This window comes from Suncus etruscus, chromosome 5 (assembly GCF_024139225.1).
Source record: "Suncus etruscus isolate mSunEtr1 chromosome 5, mSunEtr1.pri.cur, whole genome shotgun sequence".
Taxonomy (NCBI): domain Eukaryota; kingdom Metazoa; phylum Chordata; class Mammalia; order Eulipotyphla; family Soricidae; genus Suncus; species Suncus etruscus.
The window spans coordinates 128,095,198-128,116,709 of NC_064852.1; the positions used below are offsets into that span (position 1 = coordinate 128,095,198).

At 42.7% G+C, this 21,512-nt stretch overlaps 1 protein-coding gene across 1 annotated transcript in view; it reads right to left on the reverse strand.

The window, feature by feature from the left end:
* MYO1B (myosin IB) overlaps positions 1-11,069 on the reverse strand; it is a 179,305-nt gene extending 168,236 nt beyond the window's left edge. The window contains exon 1 of the mRNA XM_049773173.1: positions 10,984-11,069. The gene's annotated coding sequence lies outside the window, so the exon portion shown is untranslated. The remainder of the gene's footprint in view (positions 1-10,983) is intronic.
* Positions 11,070-21,512: the final 10,443 nt, after the last annotated feature.

The window sequence follows — 21,512 nt, forward strand, 5'->3', positions numbered from 1 at the left end:
TTCCTCAGTGACCTTAACAGCTAGTGCAGAGCTCCCAAGGACTATTACACCACTAGCAGATGTTTGCTGCTTTGTCCAGCTTAACCTATTTCTCCCAACCTTGGTGAAATCAATTAAAAATCACACCCACAATCACTAGAAGGGCCTTCCGAGGAGTCAGAGGAAAGCCTGGGAACTCAGATCAGGGTGCTGAGTCAGCCGTCAGAAGTCACCAAGTGCCAACAGGTGACTCATGGATGGCCCAGTTCCTTCCAGCTGTCTAACTGTCCTATAAAAGCCAAACATGATGCAGCCATTCCTTCCACACCACTGCTCTCATCACCAAACTGCTGGAATTGCTAATTACATAGTTCAGTAGACACTAATACTGGCATCTTTTGCAGTGTAAAAATCCTACTCACAATATTTAAAGTATCATCTCAAGGATTTCTCAACCTCCAAGAATACATCCCACGGCATCTTAAATTGGCCAATGCACATCCTGCAGCATCTTAAAATGACCCATACACATCCTACAGTATCTTAAAATGCTCCATGCACATCCTACAGCATTTTAAAATAGCTATCTGCAATCAGGCATTTAAAGATAAGCAGTCCAGCCCAGATACCAGCACAAAATTATAAGCCCCCTAATGGGATTTGATGCCACCTGTGTACCAGAAAGCCACACTCAGCATCCTGAAAGCTGAAAGCATCCCCTCCCTGTTGCTCCCAAAGATGGTCAAACCCCATGGGGTCCAGCAGTAGGAAACATACAGTTGTTCTCTGATTTGAGATGAAAATAGCAATATTGAGAGTGACTTCAATGTAATATTTAATTTAATAACTAGTAAGAGTTATGGGACAGTTGTGTTACTCAAAGTTCCCCAGATCATCATAGAGGAGAACACACGGGGTTGGGGGACAGACTGGGGTTCTCAAAGGCTACTCCAGGCTCAGTGCTCCAGGAACCACATGCTATGCCAAGGATTAAACTGGGGACCTGGTGTTAAAATTTATACAATTATATATTTATTATTTTAGAGTTTTTATTTTTATTCTAGCTACTCCAGTTAACCCCGCCATTCAACCCTTTGTAGAGTAGACATGTATGCATGACAGCATGCTACCCAAAGAAGCCATTCCTTGGAGTCATACCTTATTCATCTTTATTTTCCAAAGACAAGGAGCAGGGCCCCTTTGGCAGAATGGGCATTCAGAGAGCCTCAAAAGGAAAACATGTGTGCAAATTGACAACTAACAGCCACAACTGAATCATTCAATAACGCAGCTGAGGTCTTGGTTTCCTCATAGCCAGCCAGAAAGCAAAGGGAGGACTGTGGCTTTGAGCCACTTCCATCCTTCCCCTAAAAACATAACATTATCAACCAAAGGCAGGAAACAGCATTGAGCCATTTGGCTCTTTAAGTGTTCATTTGAGCTGTGAAGAATGACGGGAGCAAGACAGTTAAGTAAGAATCTGGAGTCTATGTGGCAAGATTTCATATAAATCCCGATGACCAAAACAAAAGCAAGAGACTACAAAGCTGCAAGGACCTGATTCACTATTGCCTGATCTACTGAGTTAAGTGAGGGACGAAAGCTGAAATTTCCTTTCTAGAGCTTTTAAAATTACTCTGAGCCTCATTTCTTGGAGAGCAGTGAGATGACAGTTCCATTCTGTTTCATTCAAACACCATTTGCAGTATTGAGTCGACTTGGTCCAGGCACTGTGCTAAGTGCTAGAGATGAAAAAGCAGTGAATAAACTTGTACTTCTCCCCTCCTCCACCAGCAAGTGAGCCAAAGCAAGAAAACAAGTCATTTTCAAAATTTCTAATAATCTTTCTAAAGATTCAAAACAAACATTCACTGTTGAAAAAATTACAAGATAAGTATGAATAAGAAAAATAATGAACCAAATTCATTGCCCCTCAAGCTTCAATCTACATCCATTTGAATTCACTAGACTTCTGGTAAAACCCAATTATTTTATTACCAAAACCTTGTCCACCAGTTTATAAACTTCAATAGAGATTGATGTTTGCCTCAAGCTCATGATGTGAAATGGATTGGAAAAATCTGTGAAACCAGGAGCCACAACAATACTTTGAAACTCAGCTGCACAGCAAGGCCACCTGGCCCTTTTTATCTCTACTTACCCCCGGAACCCCACAAGTCAGTTACTCTTATTACCACGATCTGCCAATCCATCTTCCGCGCACTAGCACACTAGTTTGTAGTACAAGAACAAGCTTAAATAAGGCACCGCAACCTATCATCTAGCCTCTATAATCCCACATCAAAATAACCCCCCAAGGGCCAGAGCAAAAGAATTGCGGTAGGGTAGCTGTCTTGCACACAGCTGGATCTTAGTTTCCATATGTTCCCCTGAGCTCACCAGGACTAATTTCTTTTATTTTTTTTTATTTTATCAAAACAATTGTGATCTACAAAGTCCTTTGTAGTTGAATTTCAGATACACAATGAATCAGAGCCCTTCCCACTACCAGTGTCAACCTCCTTCCACCAATAGGCCCAGAGTGCATCCTATACCACCATCCTTTGCTCCTGGCCTGCCAGTGTAAAGGCCACTTTGAATTTAGATTGTTAAAGTTGAGGTTCCTTGATTCTATTATCATTGACTTTGGCTTGGATACTCAGTTCTGTCCTTATTTATTTCCCCGCTGATGTATCCGAGACCACTTGGCCCCAATTTCTGAGCACAGATCCAGGAGTAACCCCTGAGCACTGCTAAATGGGGCCAAAAACAATAAAAAAAATGAATTAATTAAAAAGTACCCCCAAGGGGTTGGAGCAACAGCACAGCAGTAGGATGTTTGCCTTGCATGCAGCTGACCCAGGATGGACCTGGGTTCAATCCCCAGCGACCAATATGGTCCCCCAAGCCAGGAGAGATTTCTGAGCACATAGCCAGGAGTAACCCCTGAGTGTCACTGGGTATGGCCCCAAATCAAAACAAAATAAAAGTACCCCCCCCCCCAACAAACCAAAAAAAAAAGATAAAATGGCATAACTAAGCCCAATTCCTATCTCTGGCCTCCTCTACTTACTTCCCTCCTAACCAGCTTGTCTCATTGACTCTAGCATCACTTCACCCCAGCCCTTCTTTCTCTCCCTCTGGGATCACCTAACTCAGTCTTCATCCTTTCACCCAGACAACAACAGTGGTGGAAGTGTCTGGCCTCTGCTCTGTGCACTCTCCCCTCCCTTCCACACACACCACCCATGCCACCTTTCTACACTGCGATCTCATCAGGGAAGCCCTGCTGTAAATCCTCTAATAACTCATTACTGCTGTTGCATTAATAATCAAATTCTTAATAGATCCTAAAGAGCGAGAGAAAAAGAAGAGAAAAGAGCACTTGAGCAACAAAAAAGGAAAAAAAGAATCATTATAGAATCCAGCAACTCCGCTGTGGCTTGAAGTAGACATTCTAACTGATATCTGTGTCACTGCACAACACCTCATAATTCATAATAGTCAAAAGTTAAGAACAACCAAGTATTCATCACTAGGTGAACAGAGAAAAGAAGAGGAGTGACTAGGGCCAGAGTGCTAGCACAGCAGGTAGGGCATTTGCCTTGCACATGGCTGACCTGGGTTCGATCCCCAGCATCCCATATGGTCCCAAGAGCCTGCCAGGAGTGGTTTCTGAACACAAAACCAGGAGTAATCCCTGAGAGCCACCAGGTTCTAAAACAACACACAAAAAAAGGAATGCTGGAGAGATGACTCATGATCTAGGTACATATTTTGCATGTGGGAACCCCAAATTGGAACCCTAAGTACCAGAGTATGCTCTCCCAAAAAGAGAGGATAATATATACAGTGGAATAGTGTTCCTTCTCTATATTAAAAAAAAATAGGACAGTGGAAAAACACGTTTCATAGTAGTTGAACACCACAATAAGTGAAGTAAACCAAATACAAAAAGAGAAACAGGGTGTGGCCCTACTTTTGTGAGGCTTAGGGGGTGGTCAGATGCAGGGACAGAGAGTGAGTTCACCAGGCACTGAGGTGGGAAGCTGCTGTTTAACGGCCACAATTTCAGTTTGGGAAGATTAGAAGGTTCTGGAGAGGGGCGGCTGAGATGACCCACAACCTGTACTTAATCCTCTTCAACTACAGACTTCAAAGGAACAGAAATGGTCAATTGCATGTTGTGTGTATTTTTCAAGATTAAAAGCAAAAAAAAAAAAAAAAGGCAAAAGCAATAGCACAGCGGATAGGGTGTTTGTCTTGCATGTGTGTCCAACCCAGATTCCATCCCAGCATCCCATATGGTCCCCCGAGCCTGCCAGGAGCAATTTCTGAGCACAAACCCAAAAGTAACCAGAGCGCCTAGAGGTGTGGCCCAAAAACCAAATTCCAAAATAAATAAATAAATAAATAAATAAATAAATAAATAAATAAATAAATAAATAAATAAAAATACCCTATCAGGGGGCCGGGCGGTGGCGCTGGAGGTAAGGTGCCTGCCTTACCTGCGCTAGCCTAGGAGACGGACCGCGGTTCGATCCCCCGGCGTCCCATATGGTCCCCCAAGCCAGGAGCGACTTCTGAGCGCATAGCCAGGAGTAACCCCTGAGCATTACCGGGTGTGGCCCAAAAATCAAAAAAAAAAAAAAAAAATACCCTATCAGAGCTGCTGACTCTCCATTTCCCTGTCCTTTTTCTCCATCCTCCAGAGGCCCTCCTCACCCGTGAACACGACCCACCACACCTCAAAACAGTTCCAGCAGCAACACAGGTCTGGCCACAGATCTTAGCCTCCTGAATGCCCCCACCCACACATCATCAGCTTCCAGGGTTCTAAAATCAAGAGACTCCAGACAGGTAGCTGGACCAGGAAACCCTGAGATACATGAGAGGGAGAGCACCCAGTGCACCCTCAAAGTCTAGCTCAGCTTCTGCTGCAGAAGCAACCTCAGGGGAGGAAAGTGAGCAGGCTACTCAGAGAAAGGTAGCTAGCTATGATAGAACTCAAAGGCCATAGAGCAACAGCTGGCACTGGGCCTATCCTGCTTATCTTAAATAAACCCCAGCTGAAAGCCATGGGATGGGCCTTCCTCAAAGAAGGGCTCACAGACAGAGTGCTCTGTGCGAGCCAGCTCCCTGCCAACACCACCTCCAGGGTGCCTGTCTCACAGTCTCCTGACAGCTGTGGTCCTTGCAGCCCCAGAGAACACTGGTGTGCAGAGCCACAACCCAGCAAGGTCCAGCACAGCCCAACGAGGCATGAGGGAAAAAGCCCTTCCTGTCAACACTGCATCTCTCCCTCCCCTTCCCGGGATCATGGGGGGACGGGGGTCTCCCACCACAGAGTGACAGAGTGAGGGTGTGAAAGCTCAGGAAAGGCTCAAGTTAAACGTCAGAAGGCAAGATACCAGGGCCAGAGATAGCATGGAGGTAAGGTGTTTGCCTTGCATGCAGAAGGACAGTGGTTCGAATCCCGGCATATGGTCCCCAGAGCCTGCCAGGAGCGATTTCTGAGCGTATAGCCAGGAATAACCCCTGAGTGTGACGCCCCCCAAGGCCCTCCCCCCAAAAAAAGAAGGCAAGACACCTTCTCGGGCTTGGCCAGGGCATAAAAACTGAAGTAAAGAGCATCTTTGAGACAACAGAGATAAGGGCTGGAAGGACTGGTCCACAATATGAAGCTTACCACAGAGTGAGAGTTCAGTTAAAGAAATAACTACACTGACAATTATCATGACAATGGTAGTGAGTGAGAGAAATAGAATGCCTGTCTCAAAGACATGCAGGGGGTAGGGGAGGAGGGAGACGGGGGGGGGGGGGGGGCAATGGTGGCAGGAAGATTGCACGGGTGAAGAGAGGTGTTCCTTTTTATAGAACTGAAAAACAACTACAAACATGTTTGTAATCATGGTGCTTAAATAAACATATATTTTTAAAAAGCATCTTGAAATAAAAAACGTGCTTTAGTAGGTACAACAGGTACAACACATGCTCAACTTGTGCCAAAGTCAAGTTAAGCTCCTATCACAGGATGGGAAACACCGGGAAAGGCTGAGAAAGACTGAGAAAGATTGGGTAAGACGAAGAAAGGGTGGAAAAGGCTGGAATTGGCTGGGAATGGCTGGGACAGACTGGAAAAAGCTGTGAGAGCCTAAGAAAGGCTGGCAAAAACTGGACTCCAACCAAAGGTATCAACACAGGCTAGATCCCCCTCAGACCCACAATGGGCCAATTACTAAGGGCAGCATGGAGAAACTATAATTTGTAAAGGGACTGGCTTTTTTTAAACACACTTTTCCCTCTTCAACTGTGGAACTACCAACTCCACTGAACAGAATACTTAGGAGTTTTCAGTCCAAATAACAGTGGCTACTATGACAACACTGAGGGGTTTAGGTTACAAGATCCCAACAATCAGATGTGAAAAGCCTTGCTCTAACCATGAGAAGCAGATCCAAGAGGTGTCAGCTGGCCCACATGAAGCTTTCCTGACGCCTCTAAGAATGGCCTTTGTCATGGTCCATAGCAAACACAAACTTCAGGCTACTCCCTAAATTGTACAACTCTTCAAACTGATTTTTCTTTTCTTTGAAGCAGCTTCTGTGTACATTAGTCAAGGGTCATTTTCAACAAAAGTTTGTGGCAAGAGTTTCCCTTCATTGAGAATTCCCTTTCAAAATGCCTCCCCCAAGTACAGTATGGTGAGTCATTGCCTCAGCACAGACCCAAGCTCTGATCCAAGAGAACTCATTTCTGATGATTTGCCTGCAGGATGGGCCACATAGATAACTGTATGCCCACTGCAAGGTGTCAGTGGGGAGGTGGCTAAAGAGAGAAGAGCCCTTCATGCACAGAGACCCCCACACTCCTTCCCTCCCTTCCCTTTTCTTCTCTGGCTCAAAAGAGCTGCTGACTCTCCTGGGCCTGCCTTCCAGCAGGTGTGCAGAAATCAATAACCAGGAGGGTTGCATCAGCTGAGCCTTCCCCTGAGAAGGTTATTCTAGGGGGAAGGCTGCCAGCATCACTGCCAGAGCAATGAATTCAGCAGAGTCTGGCAGCTACCGCCACCCACAGGCAGAGCCCTTTCAAAGACCACCGCCTTAGGGGCACTGCTCCCCAACAGAGCCTGGATAGCCTAGACAGCCAGCAGGCCTGGCTTTTGGGGGAACCCAGGAGCCAACTCACATGTGTGCTTTGAGAATGAGTGAGCTCATGTCTGAACAGGGCAATGTGTTCCTGAGGGACAGGCAATCAAAAGCTAGAAACCACTGTAACAGCCAGAAACACACACTCAGCTACATGTGGCACAAGCTAATTATAACCCATGGACTGCTCAATTCATTCCCTGAAGGAAGATTAAAAAAAAATTCCAAGAAGATGACTGTATTTACACAGGCACGCCTGAGCCCCTGGAGCCCCTAGGTGGCCACGAAGCGGCTCCCTCCTTCTATCTGGCACGGCCCACGCTGCTCTGGTTTGTTCCTGGTCAGTGCCCAGGAAATAGAAACCATGATGATTAAACTGTCACCAGTTTATTGCTGTCACCAGGGGAAAACCAATGATCCTTCCAGAAGCACTGTCTTGCCATCAGTCAGAGGGTTTCACTCTCATCCCTCAAGCCAGGAGCCTCCAGAAATGTCCTCCCTCAAACCCCATTTTAGCTCATTCGCACTGTTTCTGGTTCTCATATGCAGGATCCAACTGCCTGATCAATAGCAAGAAAAAATACAATGATTTGTCCCTGGTGCACCCAAAAGGCTTTCTTGGAGGTACCAGTTTCAGAGCCATTAAGGAAACCAACCCAGACTAGTTCTTAAAGATACTTAATTGACTCAAACAACAAGCTGGGACAAACCAAGACCCAACTGCCTTCACCCTTCCCACCCTTCGGACTCTTGAGTGGCTGTGGAATATAATGAACTAAATTGAGTGTGTTCCTCAAGGACTAGTAATAAAGGGGCTAATATAAACATGAGCTAATTGCCTTTTGTTGCCTTATTTCTTTCTTCTTTCTAATTTTAATTATGCCAATGTGATTTGCCAAGTTGTTCATAATATAGTCACTTCGAGCATAAATGTTTAAACACCACCGGTGTGACCTTCTTTTGCCCAGTGTCCCTAATCTCCCACTCACCACCCTAGCCAGCTTCCATGCAGGCACAAACAAATGTGTTTCATATTGCTTGTTACAACACAAAGTCAAATCTTGGATCAATACAAGTCAATTTGAAAAATAAAAAAAATTAAAACATAGTTCTCTTAAATGTGAATCTTTTTTTTTTATCTTTTGGGCCACACCCAAAAATGACCAAAAAAAAAAAAAAGTGACACTCAGGGGTTACTCCTAACTATGAGCTCAGTAATCGCTCCTGGCTTAGGGGACCATATAGGATACCAGTCCTGGATCAGCCACGTGCAAGGCAAAAGCCCTACCACTGCACATTCATTCTGATCTCTTAAATGTGAATCTTAGACCAGAGTCTAAGAGAAGTAGAGAAAAAGAACTCTAGGAAGGCCCCCAAATGCTAAGCTTCAGGGGCACTTTTCTAGAATAAGCCTGCAGGGTACTTTGGGACACATTGGCCCCTCAGAGACTTGATTTCCCCACCTGAATGCTGAATATATCCACTAAAAAGGTCCATCCAGTCCAAGCTTTCATCTGTTGACTCAAGGAAAAAACCTTCAAATCTGTCTGGAAAGATTGAGTTCCTTCAGTTGGGGGTGAGCCAGCATCCTGGGGCTGGTGATAAAGAATGTTAGAAACCAAAAAAGTCAACAAATGCCAGTCCACAAGAATCTTTCTCCATGACATTTACTAAGAGGGAAAGGAAAGTTGCCCACTCTATTTGGACCTTACCAGCACAAGAAACTGGTTTGGGGATAGCCAAAGGAGAATAGTGAGAATCAACAGCATCTACATTGAAAACCTTCAAGGCACATAAAAACACATTCCATGCGTTTACACTGTAGGTGGGAACTGGAAAATGGTGCTGGCTATTTTAATAAAGTCAAATAGTGATGAGAGCAAGAGATTCAAAAATGGGGGGGAGGGGCTAGAGCAGTTAGCATAATGGGTAGGGAGCTTGATTGAATGCGGGCAACCTGGGTTCGATACTGGGCAACCCCTATAGTTCCCCAGGTATACTGCTAGGAGTGATTCCTGAGTACAGAGCCAGGAGTAAACCCTGAGCACTGTCAGGTGTGGCCAAAAACAAGAAATATATATTTTAAAGGGGGGGATGGGCTAAAAGCTGCAACTTAGACAATACAGCAAAGCAAGGAGAAAACTGCATTACTCATTGGTTTTGTTTCTGTTTTTGTTTTTATTAATACCTTTGTACTCATGGTTAAAAAAAGGAAAATAGAGAAGTATTTAGAGCCAGCAAGAGATACAGGGGTTTAAAGCACTTGTTTTCTATGCTGAATTACCAATACAAATATGGTTCCCAAAACCCCTTTCCCCCCACCAAAAAAAGGTAAGGAAACAAAAAATATCTTTTACAATAATAAAAATATACAAGATTTTGAAAAGCCAAAGAGATAGTGAAGTGGGTAGGGTGCATGCCTAGCATGCCGCTGATCCAAGTTAGATCCTCGGCATCCTATATGGTCCTCTGAGCCCACCAGGAATGATACCTGAGAACAGAACCAGGAGTTATCTCTGAACACCACCTAGTGTACACCCAAAAAGAAAAATGTTATAAGCTTCTTCAAGAAGTTAACCACTAAAATAAAGACTAGTAAATTATGTAACTAAAGGGAGAGGTTTTTGTTGCATTAGGATTTCATGATTTTACAGATTGAAAATTGATCAAAAAATAGCTAAATGTATTCCTAAAGAAACATTGGTCATGTAAATTGAGAAGACAAAACTAGGTTGTCACTGTGAAAGAATTTTTAGAGAAAAGAGCTAAATCACAGTGGGTAACTTCTCCTAAGCTAATTAAAATCAACAATCATACTAAACTTTGGAAGTCTTTTCTGTCATTTCTTTTCTAATGTTAAAAGCTTTACTGGGGCCAGAGAGATAGCATGGAGGTAAGGCGTTTGCCTTTCATGCAGAAGGATGCTAGTTCGAATGCTGGTGTCCCATATGATTCCCCGTGCCTGCTAGGGGTGATGTCTGAGCATAGAGCCAGGAGTAACCCCTGAGCTGCCGGGTGTGACCTAAAACCAAAAAAAAAAAAAAAAAAAAAAAAAGCTTTACTGAACTTAAATGCACTTTCATCTAAAAATTCTCTAGTTACAGTACAAAGTACAAAGACACGGAATCAGTAAATCAACTATAAGCCATGTCATGATAGAAGAATTCTTTTTAAGTAACATATTCAAGTGGTTACTAACATATATGTGTAAATATATATGTTGACTGATTTGGAATAACAGTTCTGCTAATTTTTAAAAAGTTCTCTGGGTTACAACAATTATTACCTATCTAAAGACACAGATAGATGACTGTCTTCCCACACATATGTGCATTCCTCATGGCTCAATAGTAAGTAGGATACAAGCTTTATTTGTGTGAGATCCTATTGTCAATCCCTGACATCACCAAATACACACACACACGAATACACATATGCAGCATAAATGTAACCCTGTAAAACTGTACAAAATTAATTCATTTCTCATCATATGAGAACCATATGTAGAACCAGTATCTTTTCCCAAAAAATGTCTTGATTATAAATATAAAATATTTAATAGTGAACTCTACTTCTACTGTATGTCTGTTTAACAAAAGTTAATTTCTTTCAAGAAATTTCAAGAAGCAGTTCATTTTTAATGTTTTTTCTCAACCACCATATTGTCATTATGTAAGTCATCAACTTAAAAGGCATAAAAACAAAAAATGCATAATTCACCTTTAATCATGTTACATAAGTAACCAAGTAGGCAGCTAGATAGGTAGATAGGTGCACGACGGATAGAAAAACTAAAGAATATTCGTTTTAAAAAACAGTTTATAAGGTCCATCATTTAGAAATTAAAACCACTCACCCACTTTTTTTCTCCATTGTTCTTCTCACTAATTTAACTATCATTGCAACTTTCAGTTTCCATGAAGGAGAGAGAAAAAAAGCATCCGTGATGACAGGCAGGACATACTAAGTACAACAAATATTTTGCACTGGAGATAAGCAAAAAGAGGGTCAATAACCCCTGGCTAAGAAGCAGCGGTCTCTGCTTGCATCCAAGACTGTTGGATAATTAACCAGGCTGAGTCTCCCCTAATCACCACCCACTGCTTTAATCTGGGAGCTGATAGTCACTGGGAGAAAACAATTAGCAATGTAGCTACTGCTTCCCCTGCATTAGCAGTCTGATTAGGCAAAGAAAAAGACTTCAGAGAGGCACCATGACACAAGAAGGGCTCCAACAGGATAACAGTGCAGCTGATACAAGAGGGGGAATATGGAGATTCAGGTCTGTGTTCAGAGGTGAAGCCATTATCCTGAACAAGAAGATTGGGGATGACAAAATGGTGAAATCTGTCCTTGATTTCTCAGGATGAGTAGGAAAGGGTCAAACTCAAAATAACTTTAGAGCCCGAGTACAGAAGACATTCAGAAGATAGTAGTTAGGAAGAATGGCAGCAGAAGGCAACTGGTATCTAACCTTGATAGGCCATGAGACTGGGAGGAAAAGTAAACTGAAGCAAGACTACTGAGTGTGGAGCAAAAGAGCTTCCAAGTGGGAGGACAGGGTGGGGGGAATGACTGGGCGAAGATGACACAGGCCTAGCCTGCAGTCAGTACTGGTAACATTCATGCACAGAAAGCCTGAATATTATTGGTGGCAGTCTGATTGCAAAGAAATCAAAGACAGTTGCTAGGAGTCTTCAGAAAAACTCTAAGCAGGAATAAAGACCTAAACACCTACAGATTTAATCAGAGGTCAGGCTGATTCAGATGCAAGTGTGTCTAGACACAGAGCATAAAATTATTCTATGCCGTTTTTCAATGTATAGAATATATTTTTAAGTGTCAGGGGAGCAGGCAGAGAGATGGAACAGTGGGTGGGACACACGTCTTGCATGGAGCAACATAGGTGCAATCCTAGCACAATCTATGGCCCCTCAAGCACAGAGCCAGATGTGATCCCTCAGCACCAATAAGATAAGTCCTGAGGACTGGACCACTGGGTGTGGCTCAGGAAAAAAAAGTTTTTTAAACAGTAAAGGTGATTTTTTTGTGTGAAGGGGTTTGGGACACAGCCAGCAGGAGTAACACAGTAACACTGGCTTTGCATTCTACAGTTAACTCCTATTGATGCTAAAGAACGATATGGGATGCCAGAAATCGAACTAGGGTGCCAGCTGCATGCAAGATAAGAGTCTTACCAGCTATACTATTGCACCAGCCCCTGAAATAGCAAAAGGAAATTGAAACTCAAATTGAGCTGAGCAGCTAAGAACTATGCTTGATCCAAGTGGTCCCTCTTCCTAACAGCACACACTGGCAACAGAAAACTCAGTTGAAGCATAAATACAGTGATTGTGTAATAAGAACAAAATTAAAAACCAATAAAAATAAAACAAGAACTAAAAGATGACTTTATCATAAAAGGTGAAAAACTAAGATGACAGAGAAAGCAGGAAAGCTGGGAGGCTTAGGACTTATGTTGACATTCTCATGAAAATGCATAAAAATGGACACTTTGAATGACCATGATTTTTGTTGTTTTGTTTTGTTTGGGGGGCCACACCCAGAGGTGCTTAGGGGTTACCCCTTGCTCTAAGAAATTACTCCTGGCAGTCTTGGAGGACCATACAAGGCAAACACCCTTCCCACTGTGCTATTGCTGTGGCCCAAGATGACAGTAATTTTAAGAACAAAGCTGAAAGTCAAAAGACAAAGACATGGGACAGAGAGACAATATAGTGAGAAAAGCACTGCCTTGCCTAACCAGGTTCAATCCCCAACAGCATATATGGTGAGTAGACCAAGCCCTAAAAACAGCCAGGTGTCCCTTCCAACCAAAAAAAAAAAAAAAAAAAATCAGAAGAAAATAAAGATATATTCATAAAAATATATTTTATATTAAAACCTAGAAACCCGCTTATTTTCTCATGTTTCGTCATAGTGCTGAGGCCTCTGCTTTGAATTTATGTCCATGAAGTATTCAAAGCTGTTTCTTTTTTAAATCATCTTCATCTTTAAGCTTCGTTTGTTTAGAACAGAGGCCTAAAAGATCTAGGAAGGTTACGCAACTCCTCCTTGTGGAATTCAGCCACAGAGCTGTGGACTTTAAACTGCTTTCCCTCTGCTGCTGTGGGATTCACAGTGCTCAGAGCAGGGTGCTCCACCAGACCCTGACTGGAGAAATGGCACGGGTCTGACATCGAGGGACACAGTCACCACCTGACCGCCATGAGCAGGTTTGATGTCATACTCCTGTGAGCCACTAAGAGTCTCTGATTTCAGTTCATAGTTCAGGGGTCCTCAAACATTTTAAACAGGAGACCAGTTCACCTCAGATCATTCTAGGGTTGCACTATAGTTTAAAAATAAAACTATGAACAAATCCCATGCACACTGCTCATACCTTATTTTGAAGTAAAAATAAAAAAGGAACAAAGAGAATACTTAAAAGAAGGACAAGCAAAATTGAATTAACAAAACTTACCAGTATTTCAATGGAAACTATGGGTCTGCTTTTAGGGACCCATGCCTGAGACTGAGAGGAGGAGTCAAGAGACAGAGAAAAGAAGGGGAGACGAAGAATGTGGTGCACATCCCACACCTGTGCACTGCGGGCCCAGGACAAGTCAGCTGCTAAGCAGGGCTGGCAGCAGTGGCAAAAACACCTGGCAGGCCAGATAACTGTCCTCAGCGTGTGCGGGCAGCAAGCTGCATAGTTTAAGACCCTGCCTTAGTTTGTCTCTCCTGAGTCCTTTTATCTTACGATCCCCTAAATCCTATACTGTTATCTCAACTTCTCCTAAATTGCCTACAATCACTGAGAAATGGTTTTCAAAGCATGGGATGGGTCAACAGCTTAAGTGCTTAGAGCAAGCTCCAAGTTTGTGTAAAGGCCAACGTTTTGCCACTAGAACCTCACTAAAACCTGAGCACTGTAGGAGTTACCCTAGTGGATCCTGAGCAACAATGTTGAACCCAGCACTGGGCTGACCACTTCTAAGGGTCAACTGTAAAATAGCCCAAGTGACTTTTCAAAGGAACAACATATTTATTAATTCTCATAGGAACAACCATATAGGCGATGTCCCTATCAACAGAAATCAGATTGGCATTATTACAATGGATGATATATATATATATATGTATATATGTTATTCCCATTATAAAAATATGTGTAAGTTTTTAGGTCTCTCCTGGCAGTGCTCCGGGCTTACTCCTGGTTCTGGACTCAGAAATCAAACCTGCAAGTACTCAGAGGGCCATATGCAGTGCCAGGATCAAACCAAGGTCAGCCATATGCATGGTTCATATATAAAACCCATTGTACTCTCTCTCTCTCCACCCATCAAAATCATTATTTTAAACTATGATAGAGGAAATTGTCATCAATAGGTTTGGAACTAACTATAGTTGAACCTAGGTAAGTCTACATTTCCCTGAAAGAAACAAAACTTTCAAACACATATTACATACACAGTGTCTCTCTAACTTTGAGCATTTACCAACATCTACTGGCATATTCCAGAGGAAAAGAGAGACCAATTGATCCAGCAAGTCTAGAGATCACTAAGAATTTGTACAGTTTTATAAAGCTGCAGACCACAATAAGTAGAAAAAGGAATTATATTATCAAAGCTAAAAAACCTGCCTGGTTTATCAAAACTATATCCAACTATTTATTCTGTTCCAAATGAATAGTCAGAAGTGCTTATTGTCATTCAGGAAAACACAAAAATTAACAATTCAAAATCACTACCAGATGAAAGTCAAGAGTGTGAGGTACATGCAATCAACCTGAACTCTTAATGATACAAAGAATAAACACCTAGGTTTTTATTGATGTTTCTAAATTTGAGTCTCATATTTTAAAACACTTTTTTACTATTGTCAATAGATTTTAAAATGTTCCTCCAGGCTGTCCTCAAGGCAAAATCCAGGTGTATCCAGATTAGGTCATCAACTATCTATAATTGTATATATTTTTAAAACTCAGTCTCTTTAATAAAACCCTGATCTTTCATGCAGAAATCACACTGGCATTACTACAAGGCTATGGTGACAAACACTACAAAAATGCAAAACAAAAATAAAAAAAAACTCAGATACACAAAACAATCAATTATAGTTTAACATATATATTCACACATGAATCCTGAGCTCTTCCTTCACATGGAAACGTTTCCAGCTCAATACCAAACAGAATAATTATAACTTCTATACCTCTATATAGCTTTAACTCAGAAAAAAATAGCATCTGGAGGAGAAAGAAAGCAGTAAGATCATAACCACCAACATAATTCTGCCTCCAGATCCACTGGGAAAGCCAACCGTCACTCGGTCTCATTTTAACCAAAGTAAGTTTTGATCAGAAAAGCAGTCAGAACAAAACTCAAAGGGAGGGAGGGGAATTGTGAAATATCAAAATCTACCTAAGTCAGTATCCCCTCTTGGTCTGGGAGTGTTTCTGTGCAATAAGCAGGAGCCACTAGGAGCAAATCATGAGGACCAGATTACTCCAAAGCTCTGGTATCCCCAGTTACCCAAGCTCCAGGCTCAGTGAAGACCCTTTGCTATGGACACTGAGTTACAATAGCGTAGCAAAGACTCAAAATGAACGTGACTCTGGGAACATAAGGTCCAAAGCCTGCAGACACGGAGGGACCAAGAGAATGAAAATAAGACTCTCAGATCTGCCATCACCAAAGCCAGGCAGTGGAGTGTGACAAGGGCAAATAGGGACCATTGTTGAGGATGGGGAAGCACAGGACAAGGAAGGAGGTGAGTGAGAATCTGTGGTCAGACTATTACTGGGTAATCTCTACCCCTTCCCCAAATGCATTTGCTGAAGCTCCAATGACCAGAACTTAAGAATGTAATGTATTAGGAAACAATTAGGAAGCAGTAATGTTAAAAATGTGTTCTGTACTCAGAACTTACCCCTGGCTCTGTACTCAAGGCATACCCTTGAAAGGGACTAAAGGTGCCAATGATCAAACCCAGATTGAGTATGTGCAAGGCAAGCATCCTACTCACTATTTTATCCCCTACCCACTATACCACCATACCCTCTCAGGGCTTCTACCTCTGACCCATAGTCTCTTTATTAAAGGAGATCAGAGCACAGATACCCCATTTGAGAACAGAACCACTTGGAAGTCTCAGAAGAAAACTGGTCTTGGACTTCCAGCCCTCAGGACTACGGCAAAATAAAAGTGCTGGTTGGTGACATTGATCTCAGACCCATTCTTCAAGTAGAAGGAAGCTGAGAACAAAAGTCCTATTACCTCATTACAAGAGGGGCAGGGCCACAGGTGGAAAAAGGGTGGTGGGCTATTTAGAGCCACCGGGAGCCTGCACCTCTGTTTCTGCTGCGCTTGGAAACTATACACCCTTCCACCACCCTTCCCAGAAAACTGCCTGCTACGGCCTCTCCCTCTGCAGCCAGGGTCTAACTCTGGAAGCTGCTTCCTTCCGGGCCTGTCATTCAGTGCCGCACCATGAAACAGCCGCCAGCAAATCACCACTGTCTTTAGCAAAGATGATGACAGGGTGCACTCAAGTGTCTGGTCAAATAAAGAGCACAGTCCACTAGTTGGGCATGTTGGGCATGAGCGCTGTGTGTGTGTGTGTGTGTGTGTGTGTGTGTGTGTGTGTGTGTGTGTGTGTGTGTGTGTGTGTGTGAGAGAAAGAGAGAGAGAGTGTGTGTGTGTGTGTGTCTTTGAGCTGCAAGTATTCACATGCACCCAGTTGGTTCAATGTGCCCAAATCACACACATTATCATGGCTGGCACCAAGTCCCCAAACTCAGGGCCCGAGACTATGCAATCCCATGCATGTGAGTATGAGATATGAGATCAGAGTTACCTAATAATTTTAAGTGACATACTTTTGTTTCTGTTTTATTCTCCTTGTTTTTTATTTGTTTGGTTTTTTATTTTGTTTTTGATTTTTTTTTTCTTTTGGTTTTCAGGTCACAAGTGACTGTGCTCAGGACTCACACCTGGCTTGGTACTCAAGGCTCACTCTTGGCTTTGTGCTCAGTGATTACTCCTGGTGATGCTCAGGAAAATATATCTGATTCTGGGTATTGAACCCCACTGGCTTGCCGCCACTTCTTTGGGGGAAAAGGGAGGTGTTTTGTTTCTGGCTTTTCAGGGAGTTATACCACATCCAGTTGTGCTGAGGGGCTGGCTCTGTGCTCAGGAGTGACCTTTGTCTTGCTCAAGGGACCCAGAATACCAGGATTTGAGCCAGAGTGGACAGGAAGCACAGCCAGAATCTCAACCTCTTGCACTACTTACCAGTCACTGCAGCCACTTCTTTGTCACTGCTACATGTCCTCCTTGGAACTCTCAAAAGCTCTGGCCATGTGGCTTTTCTTCCTGAGCTGTCTCTTCCTGCCCAACACTCTATATTTTCCTTGGTGGCTTTTCCTTCCTCTGACTGTCGCCTAAATCCAGCCCTCTAGCCCACACCTTCCTCTCTTCTTACACCACGTTCTGAGGAATCCCAGAAGTCTCAACAGCATCTGCATCCAGGAGTTGGAGATCCCTTCCTCCAGTCCTCATACCCTGGCTTATCCTTCAGCATCACACCTGCATACAAAGGGTGAACTCACCTACTGCCTAGGGGACAATGCTCAAATTCAAGCCAGCCCTTCAGCCCCGCCTTTCCCAGCCCTCCCCAACAGGACACAGACCAGAAACTGAGAAAATATCCAGACTCCAACTCTCCCTGGTCTTCCAATGGGCCACTATATGCAAAATAGTCTCACTGTATTTGGTGCTGGGCTCATGCCAGGCACATGCTTTGCCGCCCAGTTCATTTGTCATGTTGTAAGATGATTCTCTAATGCAACATATTCCAACAAGGGACAACATCAAACTAAGAAGGGTTTACAGGACTAAAGAAACTTGGGCAAAAATAAAAGGATTGCCCTCTACCCCAAGGGACCAAAATTAATTCTCTTCAGAAAAAGACATCAACATTCCTATATTCTTCACAGCACTATTCACCATAGCCAAATGCTGAACAACAATCCAAGTACTGAAGAACAAGAGATAACTAGATTAAAACACTGTGCTATACACACACAATGGAATATTACTCAACTCTGTGACAAAATCAAGCAACTGACCGCTAAGTAGATAAATCTAGAAAAAATTTATGCTGAGACCAAGTTAGAAAGGACAGACACAGAATGATCTTTCTCATATGTGGGATATTAAAAAGAACATAGCAGAGTGGGTCTGAAGTGATAAAACAAAAGCAAACCATTTGCCATGCACGTGGCCAACCCAAATTCAGTCCCCACATCTTATATGGTTCTCCAGCATCGCCAGAAGTAATTCTTTTTTTAATTAATATCTTTATTTAAACACCTTGATTACAAATATGATTGTAGTTGGGTTTCATTCATGTAAAGAACACTCCCTTTCCCCCTTTCAACCAGTGCCAGAAGTAATTCTTGAGTGCAGAGTCAAGAGTAGCCCCTGAGTATTGTCAGGTATGGCCCAAAAATAACAACAACAAAATATAGAAGGGGATAACAAATGTTCAAGGCAACAGAAATTGAGAATTAGTCTTCACTGGGAAGCGTCCACAGTGTGAGATGAAGCGAAGAGGAACCCCTGTTCCTCTCCACTTGGTTAATAGTGGAAGGAAGAAAAAACTCTGATGAAGGATGTACAGGCATGAAACTATACCACTGACACTATTGGAAATCACTCTGCCTAAAATAAAATTAAAAAAAAAAAACTTAAGGGGCCGGAGAGATAGCACAGAGGTAAGGTATTTGCCTTGCACGTAGCTGATTTGAACAGATGGTGGTTCGAATCCAGGCATCCCATATGGTCCCCTGAGCCTGCGAGGAGCGACTTCTGAGTGCAAAACCAGAAGTAACTCCTGAGCACCACCGGGTGTGACCCAAAAACCAAATATATATTAATATATATATTAAATTAGAAGATGCCCTATTGCATGGGATAAAATATTTGCTTATCATTCATCAGGTTAAGAATAATATCCAAGATTTATAGAGCACTCAGAAAGATCAAAAATAGCAACATAAAATAATCCTTATTGCACAATGAGGAGAGAAGATAAACAAACTCCCCACAAAGACCTAAGGTGACCAGGTGGCACATGAAAAGTGTCCATCATGTATTAACAGGGAAATCAAAACAGCTGTGAAACATCATCTCACACCAGCAAGAATGGCATCTATCAAAAAAGACTTGAAACAATCAGTGTTGCTGGAGATGTCACAAAAAAGAAACCCTCATGGGAATGTCATCTGGGTCAGCTTTTATGGAAAAGAGCAGAATCCTTTAAATAGCTAACAGTACGTTTATATACGATTCTACTACATCTTGATATGTAATAAAACATGAAAATGTTATTTGAAAAGGTACACGCACATCCATGTTCATCACAGTCCTAAGTACAATAACCAGGACATGGAAACAACTCAAACATCTAGTGATGGATAAACTTATGGATAGAGAAGTTGTTTCCATATATACACATGCTGGAATACTAATCAACTTTAAGAAAGATAAAATCTTGAGGTTACAATACTAGCCTTGCATGATACCAACCTAATTCAATCACCAGTACCACATATGGCCCCCTGAGTGTGCCAGGGGTGAAGCCTGAGCACAGAGCTAGAAGTAGCCACTGAGTACTGTTGAATGTAGCCCATACCCTATGAAACCCCACCTAAATAAAAAAAAGTGAGATATTGAACTTTGCTGCAACTTGGGTGGAACCAGGGGCATCATATTTAACAAAATAAGTGAGAGAAGGATGAACACCAGATGATCTCATTTATCTGTGGTATGGAGAGAGATAACACAAGGGAACAGGGGCCAAAGTGATAGCACAGTAGGGAGGGCATTTGCCTTGCATTCAGGCAACCAGGATCCCATCAATCCCATCAATACCCAGGATCCCATATGATCCCCCAAGGCTGCCAGGAGCGATTTCTGAGCACAGAACTAGGAATAATTCCTGAAAGCCACCAAGTGTGGTCTAAGCCCCCACCTCCCAAAAAAAGAAAAACCAAGAGGTTGAGAGCATCAAACAATATGAACCCTTAGTCTTTGATTACAAACTTAGAGTGCAAATGAGGAAATGATGGACAAGATGTGGCATAAGGCCAATTGTGGAGGATCGTGGGCACTTTGCTGTTGAAGGTATAGTAACTTTGGACATCCAACCAAAAACACTGGAGCTGGAACAATAATACAGTGGGTAGGGGTATTTGTCTTGCACTTGGTGCTACAGGTTCTATCTCCAGCCTTCTGTGAGCACAACCAGGAGTACACTGTTGCCAAAACAAAAAAAAAAAAAAGCAAAATCCCAAAAATCTAACACTATCATAACTATATTAAATAAAGCACAAAAAATTTTCAACATGTCCTAATGATATTTCTAATAATCTAGGACTTTCTCACATGCTTATTTCAGGATAATGGGGCATTTATTACTGAATTCCTCTCAACTGCCACTCCACCCCCATGCTCCATCTGTGACATTAGCCAACACAAAATCCCCAAGAATAAAGTTTCCTCTTAAGTCCCATTATACTCACAGCCCCAGCTATAACTTTCAAGATATATGAGATCCTAAAAATCAATTAATTCTTTGAAGAAATACAACTGGACCTACAAACAGCTGTACCCTGCAGAAGCAGGCTCCCAACATCTGCACCATGATTAAGTGTACTAGGAAGGAAAGACCAGCATGCACCAGCTGCCCCTGCCAAGAAAGAAAGCAGAGAACAGGAAGCTGAATCACAGAAGGTGAAATCCCAGGGTCACTGACTAGCTGATAAGAAAAGCTCCTCTTCCCCACTCCAGAACGACAGAAGTAGACAAATCATCCATACCAAACACCAGGGAATAGGGAATATCCCACTTCCCAAGAGAGGAAAAGGTCCAAACTTATGTTACCTCCACTTTGAATGCACAGTCTACACAGCTCATATTAGGGTTATGATAACAGGTTGACAATGTCTATCCTCAACACTCATGTTCAGCCCGTGGCATGCCTCAACAGAACCCAACAAATGCCTTGACCTCTGTGGAGCACGTTGAAGAACCAATGAAATGTAATCACACAGGACCTGTGTGGGTTTGTATGAGAACCAAAGAGGCATATGGGACATGTATCTCTTCACATAAAGTTGTCTATACAGAGTTTCTGACTGAAAGAATCACTATACAAGTGGCCAGAACAATAGCACAGAGGGTAGAGCACCTCCCTTGCACAGGACTGACATAGATTTGTTCCTGGCATCACATATGGTCACTGAGCCCCACCAGAAGTGTGACTCCTGAGCATAGACAGGAGTTAATGCCTAAGCATGACTCAGTGTAGGCC